The following is a 15,241-nucleotide window of genomic DNA, read 5'->3' on the forward strand; positions in this document are numbered from 1 at the left end:
ATTGGTTGGTGCCACTGCCTCACCAGTTGTTGTTAAATATTTTCAATATCACCCCCGTGCCTACCATAGCCACACAGCAGAAAGCCAAGCATTGGAGGTCACTGAAAATGCCAAATGGTCACAGCAGCCAATAAAGGAAAAGCAGATAGATAATCTCAGCACATTTAATCAATTTCTCTCCCTACCTTTTACAATGGCTTTTGTTTTCAAATAAATGTCCTACAAGACTGGACCTGATTCATCTTGGACTTTACGATGACATCCTTACTTGCAGATTTTTAAAACTTTATTTGTTATTCTCTGTATCACTAATTATCTTCTAGTTGCACCTAGAACACCTTGAATAACCTACTTACCTAATCATTACTGGTAATAAATACAAGACAATCAAGGCAATGAGAAAAAAATTAACAAAAACTTTATAGAAATCTAATTTTTTGTTTTACTAATCACCCAGATACCATGTAAGCTGTATATTCCTATCTATTCAACTGAAAGAACTGAGAGGAGCCCAGAAGTGTGTATGAGAGGTGAAAAAGAAGGCAGAATTTCCAAATACCTTGCTTTTGCTTCAAATAAGAAGGTATTCCAAAGTAGACACCACCTCTGCTCCTGCCCCAATTTATAAGATAAATTATTCTGGACAACCTATAATCGAATGTGTTGAGTAAATTGCAAGACCTCCATAAAATTGGATATTACATACAGTAATTTAAAATGATATCTTAGAAATCTATTTATTGACATGGAAAAATGTTTCTAAACTGTTGTTGACTGAAAAAAATAGGTGACAAAAATAATAATATAGAGAACATTCCTGTTACTAGTCAGCTCCAACTACCATAACAAAATACCATTGACTGAATGGCTTAAACAACAGAAATTTATTTCTCATCATTCTGGAGGCTGGGAAGTCCAAGATCAAGGTGCTGGCCAATTCAGTTTCTGGTGAGGGCTTTCTTCCTAGCTTGTAGACAGCTGCCTTCTTACTGGGTCTCCACATGGCAAAGAGGATATGGAGAGAAAGAGAGCGGGGAATCTCTCTCCTTCTGTAAGGCTAGAGTCTTACTGAAGTAGGGCTCCGCTGTTATAACCTAATTTAAACTTAGTTATTTTTAGAATCTCCGTCTTCAAATTCAGTCATATTGAGGGTCAGGGCTTCAACACATGAATTTGAGGAGACACAATTCAGTCCATAGCAGTTCCCTTGTTTTCACTTATATGCTTGCACTTTCACACACTTACATACACATATCTCAAATGATATACACCAAAATATTATCTTTGAGATTCCAGGTGACTTTTAATTTCTCTTTTTAGCTTATCTGGATTTTTTTCATTTTTCTACATTGAGCACATACTTACTTGTGCAAAGAAAAATTATATTAGAGCGATTTTCAAATAACAGAAGAAGCCAATTCAAGTGGACTGTATGTGGCATTACTGTCTGTCATAACTAGAAACTAAGGCTTATCTTAGAAAATGTTCAGATTGGGCTCAATTTCATAATTTAATAATAATCATAAAGGACCTGAATTCCTTCTTTCTTCTCACTCTGCCTTTGTGACAGACATTACTAGTGCTCACCAACATTTCTGGAATACATAGGCTATTACATTCTGCTAGTCTACTCACAATTTGGTGGGACCACGTGGTTAAATCTAGACCTGCACTGTCCACATGTGGCTACTGAACTCCTGAAAGGCGGTTAGTCCAAATCGAGATACGCTGCAAGTGTAAAATACACGCCAGATTTCAAAAATTTGACATACAAAAAAGAACATAAAATATCTCATTAATTTTTTATATTAATTACATGCTGAAAATATTTTGCATGTATTATGCTAAGTAAAATATATTATTAAAACTAATTTCACCTGTTTATTTTTACTTTTTAAAATAAAAATGGCTGCCAGAAAACTGGTAAATATATGTCCATACACACCTGGGAGAATGGTTCAAAAAAAAACATACTGATAATATGAAGCACTGGCAAGGGTGTGGAGCACCTGGAACCCTCATATATTTCTGGTATTAATACAAAATTATACAGTCACTTTGGAAAACTATTTGGCAGTTTCTTATAAAGTTAAACATGAACTTATCATATGGCTTAGCCATTCCACTCTTAAATAGTTACTCAAGAGAAATGAAAGCCTATGTTTACACAAAAACCTGTACATGACTTTATACTGGCTTTATTAGCCATCAAAAACTGGAAAAATACCCAAATATCCCTCAGCCAGGAAATGAATAAACAAACTGCAGTACATCCATAAGTAGAATACTATTTAGCAATAAAAAAGGAACAAACTATCGATACACATCATAGCATGGATGAATCTCAAATGCATGATGCTAAATGAAAGAAGCCAGACAAAAAATGACATATTCTATGATTCCATTTATGTGACCTTCTTGAAAGGCAAAACCATAGAGTCAGAAAACAGATCAGCAGTTGCCAGATAGTGACAGTGGGTGTACCTGGTTAACTACAAAGTGTAGTGTACAAGGTGACTTTGAGGGGTGATGGAACTGTTCTAAATCTTGATGATAATGGTAGTCACATGACTGAATGTGTTTGTCAAAACTCACAAGCTTACAAAAAGGATAAATTTTACTATTGGCAAATTATGCCCTTAGACATTAAAAAATAAATAAATAAATAGATAAATCTTAGCAAACAAGAACCACCTTCAAATTTAGTAATAACAGTCAGGCACAGTGGCTCATGCCTGTAATCCCAGCACTTTGGGAGTGAACTTGGAGGATCACTTGAACCCAGGAGTTTGAGACCAGCCTGGGCAACATAGTGATACCTTGCCTCTACAAAAAAATTAGGAAATTAGCCAGGTATGGCAGTCCATTCCTATAGTCCCAGCTACTCAGGAGGCTGAGGTGGGAGGATGGCCTGAGCCCAGGAATTGGAAGCTGCAGTGTGCTGTGATTGTACCACTGCACTCCAGCCTAGGTAACAGAGCAAGACCCTATCCCCCCCAAAAAAATGTTTGATAATAGCAACAACAATCAACAATAAATATAATAGTATAGTCAAAATTATTACTTATCTGGCTTGCGTTAAATTTCCACCAGACAACACTTTCTTAGGCACTAGCAAAGTGTTACTTTCTGTGTTACTTTGGGCCAAAAGCTCTACAGCAACACTCCCTTCCCCTGCCTCAGTGCAGCCAGAAAACGATGATGGCGGCATGGTAAGATGGTGGAGCCTCAGTCAGCCCAAGTCCCCAAAAGGCTGTGTGGAAAGGCCTCTGGCAACACTTGCTGGAGAGTTAGTGTGGAGAAATAAACTCGGTTTGGCTAAGCAACAGGGATTTTGGAGCTGTTACTTTGGCATAACCTAGCTTATCTTGACAAATGCTGCCAGCCACTGTGTCAGCTTCATCTTCCACTTGGATCCCACTTTTAGATACAAAATAGTTGGCAGCAATTCCCAGCACTATGTGCTTTTTTTTTTTTTTTTTTTGGTCCATTCTACTAAGGGTTAATCCAAAGCTATTGAAGAAAAGCAAGGAAACTATTTTCTTGTGAACCCCCAGCAAACGTTTGTTTTTTGTTTTGTTGGTCCACATTCACTCCCAGGCTGATCCCTGAATCAACGTGTTTGACCAAATTTGAGATTTCACTACTAGCTAAGGCTTGAGGTTTCAATTATATCACATGCCCCGACCCTACCGTGAAGAGTAGGGTTAACTTCCCCACAAATTAAAGTGACTAATTTGTTGTCCAAACAAGATACTTTAGAGAGCAACAGAGAATGCTGTCAGTAATTATATCAGGATAACAAAAATGCAAATTGGGACTCCCCAAAGCACCTGGCTTCCTGGGGGAGATGTGGATAACTGAATGAAAATTGGTGGTTACTAAGAGAAGATAATGGGTACTGGGGAAACAACCACAATAATCATTCTTAAAAACCATTCTTAACCACATATCTATAAAGAAAACAAAGAGGTCGTGGGGGTACTCGTTACCAAATCTATTGTCTATGAGGGAAAACTGAGTAGGGTGCAAAGCTTGCTCCAGAAGCCAATTTGTTTTCAAGGTATTCTTTCCAATGTAACAGCACAACTAGGAATCAGCATTGGTGAACTTAAGCCTCCTAATGTGTCCTGGGTCTTCCCATGCTCCATCACCAAGGTTTTGTAGAGAACTCAGAGCAGAAATGACAAAGAACAACATATTCCACCTTCTCAGAAGTAAACTCGAGGCTTTGAGATTATGTTTATTGCAATCCAAAGATATTGGCCTCCACAAATCTAGGAAAAAGAGACTGTGTTATCTCACTAAGCCCAAGAAGAAACACCTAGGATGCAGTCTAAGTTTAAGACTGGTTGACTGGCCTCAGATAAGTCATTAATAAATCTTCTAAATCCTCATCTGTAAAAGGGAGATAATATTTAGAACCTACTTACCAAACCTGATTGTGTTGAGGCTCAAATTAGGAAAATGAATATGAGAATCTTTTGAAACACTAAGAGCACTATGCAAGTGTAAAGCATTATTATTAGGAACTTTCAGCTAGGTCAGGCGTTTTTATGTGCAAGGCAGTTTTAACAGTATGAATAATCATCCTGTTGTAATTGGATATGTAAATGCTCCCAGAGGTCTATTTCCGACATCTATTCAGATAGTTCTAAACTGATGACAATGTTGATGATGATGATGATATTTCTCTAGTCACGAATGAAAAGCAGGAAGCAAGGATAGATGATATCACACTTGGACCCATGCAAGAAGGCTGAGTACCTCTTAGTGTCTTTATTGTTTTTAGCATTTTCATTGATGACAAAACCAGAGCCATTACTTTTACAATCAAGGTGAGTCTGATGTGTTTGCTTGCCCTAATCCATTAGCTTTTAATTTTGCTATTTTTCTCTCTTATTTTGTGAACATCTAGTAACAGCCAAGTTGCAATAAGTCTGACTTTGGTGCCCCTGGAGTGATTCAATCTTAAAATGATTGTAGACTTTGAAAAGACAGGGAAAAACTGGCCATAGGTTCTCATGGGAGTCCCCTGGCAGACAGGCAGTCCTAAACCTGCTGTCATTTTTAGGAGGCTATAGAGTTGAGAAATATTTCCCCTGTGAGTACAAGACAAAAAGAAGGTGGGAAAGCAGACAGTGAAGAGCCATGACCCTGTGTCCCTTCACATCTTGTTTAGAACCAAAAAGTGTATAGAATGCAAAAGTGCCTCCAAGCCTGGAGAAATATTTCCGTTTCCTTGAGTTGGCTCCCTCATGTCAGCTTCTGCATCCCTCTTCAGTATCTGCCTTTCAGCTTCTCCTCACCAAAGCGTAACAGCATGAATTTGAATCAACATGCATCAAACGTGGCAGTGGTATATAAAATCTAACTTGCATTGAAGTAAGGCCAAAGCTTTTTACAAAGTGTAGATATGCACTGTCTTAATTTGCATATGGTATTCTAATCAGGGAAAGATTTGCTATAAAGAGGAAAGCTCACTCCAATAAGTAAAATGAAAGAATCTGTATAAAAATGAAATTAATTTCATAAATAGCTAAGGACAGAACAAAGTTTATGTACATATGTACCTACATGATCTAGGTACATATCCAACATCATGATTTTTCTGTGCTCTCCCCTCCATTGAAAAAAATACAATTAAACATATACTCTTTTTTAATTTCTTTGTTAAAAAGAAAGGTAATTGTTTTCATCCACAACTGTACTTTTAAATCCTCTTATAGTCAGAGTACATTAAAAGACTTAAGCTTTGAATTGAACTGGAAAGTTGTTCATATGGTGCTACTTTACATAATCAACAAAAATAACCTGTTATTTTTATTTTCAATACAAATATGGGGATTCCATAGGTGGCTATCTATACCAGTTAAATTTTTTTAAACATCTAATTAACAGACATTAATTCGCATTTTAATGGCATAAAGCGCTTCACCCAGAGTAATGCCTGTCTAACTTGAGCAGTTGCAGAAGTTCCCAGCTAGCCTGTTTTCCCAATACCTATGTGATTGGAAGGAAGCCTATGTGCATTTACCCATCGAACTTTTTACTTAGCCCATCTCTAGCATCTCTAAATATGTATAGTCAATATTCAGGGAAGAGGCAACTACAGTTTACAGTTACTGAAGAAATACACATCAGCTACCTGTAATAGTCAACTTAGTCCTTTTGTAAACAAGAATAGACAATCATAATCAAAACACAGTAATAAAAAAACACAGTTTAAATTAAAATGTAAAGAATAACAAACAATATAACTGATCCCAAAGTAAAAAAAAAAATCATCGAAGAAACAGAAGGAAATTTTTGAAAAGACTGAATTAATATCTTCAGAGTTATTTGAAAGGACAGTATTTCTATAAAGCAAGCACCGGCAGCTATTTTTAAAATAGCAACTAAGAACATAAAAGGTGTTTTGGAAAATAAGTATATAATTCCCCAAATAAGAAAAACCTAATAGGAGTTCTGAATAATGAAACAAATAGCTGAAGACTTCAATCAGTTACCTGCAAGATAAAACCAAGGACATTTTCAAAACTTAGCGCAATAAAAAAGAAACAAGATAGATCCAGGAGATGCATTATCTGTCTACCAAGAGCTCCCAATGGAGGACATAGAGAAAACATAGGAAAAGAAGCCGTCAAAGAAAGAGTAGTAATTCATGCTGAGAAGATGGAGGCCTGAGCACACATCCCCCTCTCTCCCAGCTGATTAGTAGGATAAAGAGCTAATGTGGAGAGGCCCTTGGGAGTGGAGAGGGAAATGAAGAAAGTGTGGCCTACTTAGAATTTAGTGTCCTACAGGGACAGTTTACTTGGCCTGGTTAGGGCAGTTTCCATACAACATCATTTACAAAACTGGAAGGATCAAAGACCAGGCACCCAAGGAGAAGGCCCATCACTCTAACAGAAACTAAAGTGAAGTGTATTGATTTTGCATCTACTAAAATAAGGACTGGCAGTTTGAACCTAATAAATGCCCCCAGTGCAAGAAAGTTCCACCATTACAGGCCATTCTCAGGAGAAATTGTACCATCAAGCTGAACTGCCCCCTTTTTGTGATGCCTCAGAAGAAGCAGCAACTCTCCCCACTCCCCCAAACACACACACACACACAACACACACACTCAGACACACTCAAGAAATGTGACAGACACTGTGTCAAGTTTCTGCTCACTGCTGGCACACCAGAAAAGTCATGTATTTTTTATCCCATCTTTTGCCCATCCACCACTGATGGAAAGATCCCAGTGATCTGACTTACACAGCTACTATTAGAGGAGAGTAAAAAAAGTTTCGAGGTATTATTTAAGGCGTTAAGTAGCTTGAAGGAGGAAGATCAGGACCAAAAACCAGGACAGCAGTCTCCCATTAGGGCAGTTACTGTCCAATCCTTTGAATGCAAGGACTTTTTTGCTTACCTATGGCAGTGGATATCACAAAAATTAGGCATGGACCTTATTTTTAGCTCTTCAGCTATTGTGTTAGTGTTAGTATTTTATGTGTGGCCCAAGACAATTCTTCTTCCAATATGGCCCAGGGAAGCCAAGAGGTTAGACACTCATGGTAAAAAAAAAAAAAAAAAAGACAATTTGATAAAATGAAGAAAGAAATTAATGACATACAAGAAGACATTGGTAAGTGAAGGCTCAAAACACTAAAAACATTTGTTTGAAAAAAAAACTAAAACCATTGTACTTGAATTTAAAACTTCACTAGAGGAACACCAAAATAGAGTGGATACTTCTGGAAACAAAATTTAAAATATGAAAGACCAAATAGAGAAACTATGACAACAAAGCCCTGAAATATCAAAGTTGAAAGTCACAAGACATGGAGGACAGATCCACAAGAGCTGAAACAAACAAATAAATAAAAAGGTCATTCCAAGATATAAAAAGGTGTCATACAAAGGAGGAGTTTAAAAAGACAACAGAAGAAAGATTCTGCTTTTCAGATAGAAATGTGCCAGGCATGTGGTGACTCATGCCTATAATCCCAGCACTTTGGGAAGCTGAGGCAGGCAGGTCACTTGGGGTCAGGAGTTCAAGACCACCCTGGCCAACATGGTGAAATCCCGTCTCTACTAAAATTACAAAAAAATTAGCCAGGTATGGTGGTGCGTGCCTGTAATCTCATCTACTCAGGAGGCTGAGGCATGAAAATCGCTTGAACCTGAAAGGGAGAGGTAACAGTAAGCTGAGATCGTGCCACTTCACTCTAGCCTGGACAACAGAGTGAAACTGTGAGAAAAGAAAGAAGGGAAGGGAAGGGGAAGGGGAAAGGAAGGAAGAAAGAAAGGAAGAAGGGAAAGAAGAAAGGAAGAAACAGAAGGAAGGAAGGGAGGGAGGGAGAGAGAGAGAGACAGAGAGAGAAAGAAAGAAAGAAAGAGAGAGAGAAAGAAAGAAAGAAAGAAAGAGAAAGAAAGAAAGGAAAGGAAGAGAGAAAGAGGAAGGAAGGAAGGAAGGAAGGAAGGAAGGAAGGAAGGAAGGAAGGAAGGAAGGAAGGAAAAGAAAGAAAGAGAAGGAAGGAAAGAAAGAAAGAAAGAAAGAGAGAGAGAAAGAGAGAAAGAAAGGGAGAAAAATGTGCCAGGCCTAATTAATTTTTTAAATGATAAACATTTTGACAAAATCTGATAAAATCTATGAATGCCAAAGATAAAAAAAATAAAACCTCATACTTGCAGGCAATCTTTCTCCCTCTGTCTCTCTCTCTCTCTCTCTCTCTCTCTCTCTCACACACACACACACACACACACACACAGAGAGAGAGATTAATTTACACAGGAAAGAAAATTAAAATGGATTTCTCACCTGCAAGTGTGGAAGACAGGGAAAAATATATTTACGTGCTTTCCAGGGAAAAAGAGTAAGATCCAAGAATTTTTTTACCAGCCTAGATATCATCCCTATGGAAGGACAAGTGAATAAATTTATATGATCACAAAATATATTACCTGTCTGTCTTTTCTGAGAAAACAAGGAAGCAAAGAGAAAATTAATTCAGGACAAACATCTCAAGTTAGTAAAATATTGAGTATACAAGAAACAATGGTAAGCAAAACACTGCTAGTTTTTAAAAACTGAAAAAAAGTTGTTAAAATCAAAGCTTCATAATAATGCAATTTTTCAAGTATAAAATAAGTGTTGCTAAGAATCATTTTTAAAAATGCGTAATTCCAGGAAGAGCAATAATCGAGAATTAAAACTTCAAAAATACCTAAAGGGGCTAAAGAAGAAGAAATTTTGAAATAAAAGTTTATTTGAAGATGGGGAGGAGGAGAGAGGAAGTAGTGAAATAAAATGTGAAAATTATTGCTGTATTTTAGTTCTAAAATGTCAAAATAGAGACCAAGAGCAGAATTTTGAAATTGGTATTGGGAGTGGGAACAGACAGGAGAAAGACCATGGATGTTGGAAGGAGCAGGGCAGAATTGAGCCTTCGTCTTAGCCTAAAAAAGTAAAGAATGCATCGGCTTTTCAAGCATACAGGGAACAGTTATAAATATTGTCCATATATTAGGCCATAAATAAAATCTCAATGAATTCAGGAAGGAAAATACCATACAGAACATATTTGCTAACAGCAACAATAAAATAGGCCTTAAAAAGAATTGAATAGGTTTTATGTTAAATATATACACTTCAAAATGTGAAAGCACTCCTTTAAATAACTCCTGGTTTAAAGAGGACATCAAAATCAAAGTTTCAAACTGTAATAAAAATAATGACAAAATTGCTTATCAAATAGTATATGAAACAGCTCAATGTTATATCTGAAGAAAGAAATAAAGAATAATTATAGCTTAAAAGAATTTATTAAAACTAAGAAAGGTTGAAAACAAAATAGTTAAAATTATAACGCTAGAATTAAAAACGTAATAATAAATCCAGAGAAATTCAAAGGAATGAAGCAATAAACATAAACATAAATTAATTAAATACAAAACAAAACTAAGTACATAGCAGTAAAACCAAAAGCATATTGTGGGGGGGAGAAACAATAAAATGGCCAAGATTTGACAACTTAGAGAAAAAGAGAAAAGATACAAATATAACTGCCTTCTCCAAGACATTAAGAAGGTGAGCCATTGGTAAGGTGAACCCTCATATCCTTGAAGAGTCTGTGGTAGTTATTGTTTGTAGGCCAGGATGGGAAAAGCTGCCATCTAACCAAGCTCCATGAATTCAATGAGGATGATGAGATGCCAGGGTGGCAGGAAGAAAGTGACAGCAGTTAATTGTCAGAGACAAAGCAGCTGTGGTTACTGTCATGTAAGCAGAACCAAAGTAGTCATCAGAATGCTTAGACCTGCAGAGATCTTTGGTGTCACCTAATTGATCACAGTGCCCTCAGGACTGAAATAGATGGGCAGTATATTAAAGGCTTACTTGATTTGTGAAAGTGGAAAAGCTCTAAGTCTAATGAAAGAAGTCTGACTTGAATCACAACAGAGAATTGTGGCCCCTCAACCAGTTCCTAGACCCAGAGCCCCTTGAATGAAGGGAAGGCTAGTATTCTCTCGAGGAGGGACCCTGCTCTCCTGTAAAAAATGTATAGGATAAATCGTACCTCTAGACTCCCAGAGAAATGTTGTGTCATTTAGCAAGGAGATTGTACATGATTATACAATTGAGGATTTCTGGAATCTTGATATAACACACTTAGGATTCAGTTGGATAAATATTTTCAAGGTTTATGTTGTAATTATTTTGGAGTATATAATGCCTCCTCATAGGTAGCTGTATCTCATCCTCTGGTGGATGGTGGGTCTGAAGTCTGGTCACAGGTCTAAACGCAATGAGAGGGAGTGGGAGGAGGTCCTAAAGGGCATCATCATTCTCCTGCAAAGTAGCTACCTCAAAGGAAGCCATTGTGTAGGTTCACAGGTGAGAGAAGACTAAACTACCTCAGTCAAGGGAGACATGTTGCTCCACACCTCCCTAACATCCCCCAAAGTTGCAATCCATTACAGGTCCAAATCTTATCTAAATATCAGCAGCTCAAAAGTCCCAAATCTCATCATCTAAATCAAGTACTGGTGAAATCTGAGTATAATCAGCCTTGGGGAAAAATTTCCCTCCATCTGTAGACCCGTGAAACTAGAAAACAAGTTATCTGCTCACAAAGTATGATGGTGGGACAGGCATAGGATAACAGTTATAGATACTCTACACACACAAAAAAAGAAAATGGAAGAAAGAAAAAAGGTCTCTGGTCCCAAGCAAGTTCAAAGTGCAACTAAGAAAACTCTGTTAGGTATAAAGGCTTGAAAATAATCCTCTTGAACTCATGGCTCTGCCCTCTGGACCCAAGACTCTGCCTTCTGGGCCCAAGGCTGTACTCTTATCGTCAGCCTTCCTTTTTCTTGAAAGAACAGAAGGACATGTTTGCAGCTGAGTAGTTGTATCAGCCTGTTTCCTGCCTGTAGAATTTTGGGGGATCGACAGACTTCTTTCATTCATCCAATGTTTATTCCTTACAGTCCAAGCTAGCACTGTTTCTGCTGAAATACGAGTCTCAAAATCTTTGCAGGTCTCCTGTGTATGTCATGGGAATTTATGCCATTAAGCAAGAGGCTCCTCCAAATATATTTCCTGAATAATCACATTTCTATTCATGATTTTTGCTGAAATGGCCAAGGAGATCTGTGAGTCACATGCTTAATCTCTTCAAAGAGCCCTCTGTGTAAATGAACATCTTTATCTTTTGATTCTTCCAAAACACTAGAAAAACATTGTCCAGCCATACCCTTGGCTTTCTTCTTATCACAGGGCAGTGAATCTCTAACTCTTAAAATATTTTGCAAACTAGATAGCCTGAGAATTTCCCAAATTATCGAGTCCTGTTTACTTTTTGCTTAACAGTTCTTTCCTTAATTTACCTCTTTCTTCTCTCATTTTACTATAATTGGCAAGAAGAAACCAAGCTGTACCTTCATTACTTTGCTTGGATACCTCCTCCTTTAAATAGTCAAGCTCATTACCTACAAGCATTGTTTGCCACACAACTGATGGACACAATTCATGTAAGCTTTTTGTCATTATACAACAAGAATCTTCTTTCCTCTGGTTTCCAAAAACATGTTCCTCATTTCTTTCTGAGTCTTTACCAGACGAGTCTTTAATGTTCAATTTCTGCCAATAATTGGTTTATGACAATCTAGGTATTCTCTAAGACAATATAGGGCTTCTCCACCATGTTCCTCACTTCCTTTTGAGCTCTTACGGGCAGAGACTTCAACACACGTATTTCTACCAATAGTTTGTTCAAACAATCTATGCTTTTTCTATCATGCTTCTCAAATTTCTTTCAGGCTGTGCCCATTACCCAATTCCAAAGCAACTTTCACATTTTTATGTATTTGTTAAGCAGTACCCTACTCCTGGTCCCAAAATCTGTATTAGTTTCCTATGGCTGCTGTAACAGATTACTACTAGTTCAGGGCTTAAACAACACACATTCTCTTACAGTTCTGGAGGTCAGAAGTCCAAAATCAGTTTTACTGGGCCAAAACAAAGTATCTTCAGGGTCATGCTTACTCTGGAGACTCAAGTGGAGATTCTGTTTCCTTGTCTTTTCCAGCCTTGAGAGCTTCAGTCCTTGCATTCCTTGGCCCGTGGCCCCATCAGCCATCTTCAAAGCTCTCAGCATAACATCTTGCCTCAGTATCACATTGCCTTGTGTCTGTGTAATCAAATCTCCTTCTTCCTCTCTCTTTTAAAGAAACTTGTGGTTACATTTAGAGCCCACTGAAATGATTAAGGATAATCTCCTCATCTCAAGATCTTCAAGTCACATCTGCAAAGGCCCTTTTGCCATATAAGATAACATTCACAGGTTCCAAAGATTGAGATATAGCTATCTTTGGGGGCCATTATTCATCCTACCACATTGGATGCTAGACATTGTGAATCTTACCTTGTTGGGTGCTAGTGTGAATCTTACCTTGCTGGGTGCTTTCAAAAGTGTAAAAATCTTACACTTTTACAAATATTTTGGGGCTTTGTTCTTGAATTTCATTAAGTTACGTGGAAACAGTTTGAATCTTTCAAAGCTTTTTTTCAAACTTTATTAGGTGGGAATTAGAAAAATCTTTAGCCAATGGCTAATTTGGTTCCAATAAGTTTCTGAATTTTCTATACAATTCCCTATGAATTATGAAGTTTTCTACTCTGGCTGGTGAGAACGTGATGCATTTCTGGCCCTCGGTGAGTGCTGGGGATTGTTGCCTCTGCCCCTTTCAGATGAAATTCTGTCTGTGTCTCAGGTACTCTCTTCGCACTTATAAGATTATCAGTACCCAGCAGACCTCTGGAACTCTCTTAACAGCTCTCTCTTCTTTTGTACTCTACCCCAGGATCTCGAGCTGATTATTCTCTAAAGATTCTTAACTTTCTCTCCTCCACTCACGGAGACTGTCAGCCTCTGCTGGGTGCCCCCTTCTTGCGCTGTGGCCTGGAAACTCTCTCTTGGCAGAAGAATGGGCAATCGCATGGCTCTTCTATGCTTATCATGTCTCAGTGAATATTGTCCTGCATTACATGATATCCAATGCCCGAACACCATTGTTTCATATGTTTTATTCAGTTTTCTAGTTGTTTTAAGTATAAAGGAAGAGCAGGTCCTTGTTACTCCACCTTTCCCAGAAGCAGAAGTTCATAAAATTTATGTGAAAATACAAAGGAGCCAGGAGAGCAAAATAATTTTGAAAAAGGATGTATGTTGAGGACTCACACTACTGCCTAGTTTCAAATCTTACAATAAAACAATAGTAATCAAGATAATACGGTATTTATATGAGGAGAGAGTGTATAAAGCACTGAAACAGTGTAAAGAGTTCAGAAATAGACCTCATATATATGTGGTCAATTGTATTCTTGTGACAAGAAAAGGGAAAGGAATCATCTTTCCAGCTGAAACAGTCAGACATCCATACGTAAACACAATGAAAATTGACCCTCACATCATATGCAGAAATTAACTTGAAATAAATAATAGACATAAACTTTAAAGTTAATATTATAACACTTCTAAATGCCATAGAAGAACACTTACGTAATTTTGGGCTAGGCAAGGAGTTTTTAGATAGGTTATAAAAATACAAACCATTTTTACAATTGATTAATTGGACATCATCCAATTAAAGACTTCTGCTTTTTGAAAGACCCTTATTTAAAAAAATAATAATAAAATGGCAGACTGGGAGAAAATGCTCGTAAAATACGTATCTGAGTAAGAAATTGTATCCAGACTGTATAAAGAAATCTCATCATTCAATATTAAGAAACATATATATCCTAATTTTAAAATGAGCAAGAGATTTGAACAGACACTTCACAAAAAAAATGGTTTAAGGCAGCCAGGCGCGGTGGCTCATGCCTGAAATCCCAGCACTTTGGGATGCCAAGGCAGGTGGATCACCTGAGGTCGGGAGTTCGTGACCAGCCTGACCAACATGGAGAAACCCCATCTCTACTAAAAATACAAAATTAGCCAGGCATGGTGGCACATGCCTATGATCCCGCCTACTCCAGAGCCTGAGGCAGGAGAATCTCTTGAACCTGAGAGGCGGATGTTGCAGTGAGCCGAGATCTCATCATTGCACTCCAGCCTGGGCAACAAGAGCAAAGCTGTCTCAAAAAAAATATTTGTTTAAGGCTGTCATAAGCACATAAAAATATGCTTAACATCATTTTCACTAGGGAAATGCAAATTAAACCATAATTAAATGCCACTACACACCTACTAAAAGAGCTAAAAGTAAGCCTGAAAATACCAAGTGCTGAAAAGAATGTAGTGTTATTGGAACCCTCACACCTTGCTTGTGAGAATGCAAAATGTTTCTGCCACTTTTGAAAGTTTCAGTTTCCTTTAAAGTTAAATAGACACTTAACATATTACCCACAAATCCCACTTCCAGTAGTTTTCCAAGAGAATAAAAATCATATATCCACACAAAGACTTTACAGAGAGGTTTACAGCAGCATTATAAATGATAGCCCTACATTGGAAACACTCAAATGTTCTTTAACTGATAAATGGATAAACAAATTGTGATACACCTATACAATGGAATACTACTGAACAATAAAAAGAATAAACTATTGATACATTCAACAATGTGAATAAATTTATAAGCATTATGCTAAAAGAATGAGTCCAGACACAAAAGGCTACATACTGTATGATTCCATTTATATGATATTCTGGAAAAGCAAATCTACAGAGACCAGCAG

This window comes from Hylobates moloch, unplaced genomic scaffold (genome assembly GCF_009828535.3).
Source record: "Hylobates moloch isolate HMO894 unplaced genomic scaffold, HMol_V3 SCAFFOLD_2, whole genome shotgun sequence".
In the NCBI taxonomy this organism is placed as follows: Eukaryota; Metazoa; Chordata; class Mammalia; order Primates; family Hylobatidae; genus Hylobates; species Hylobates moloch.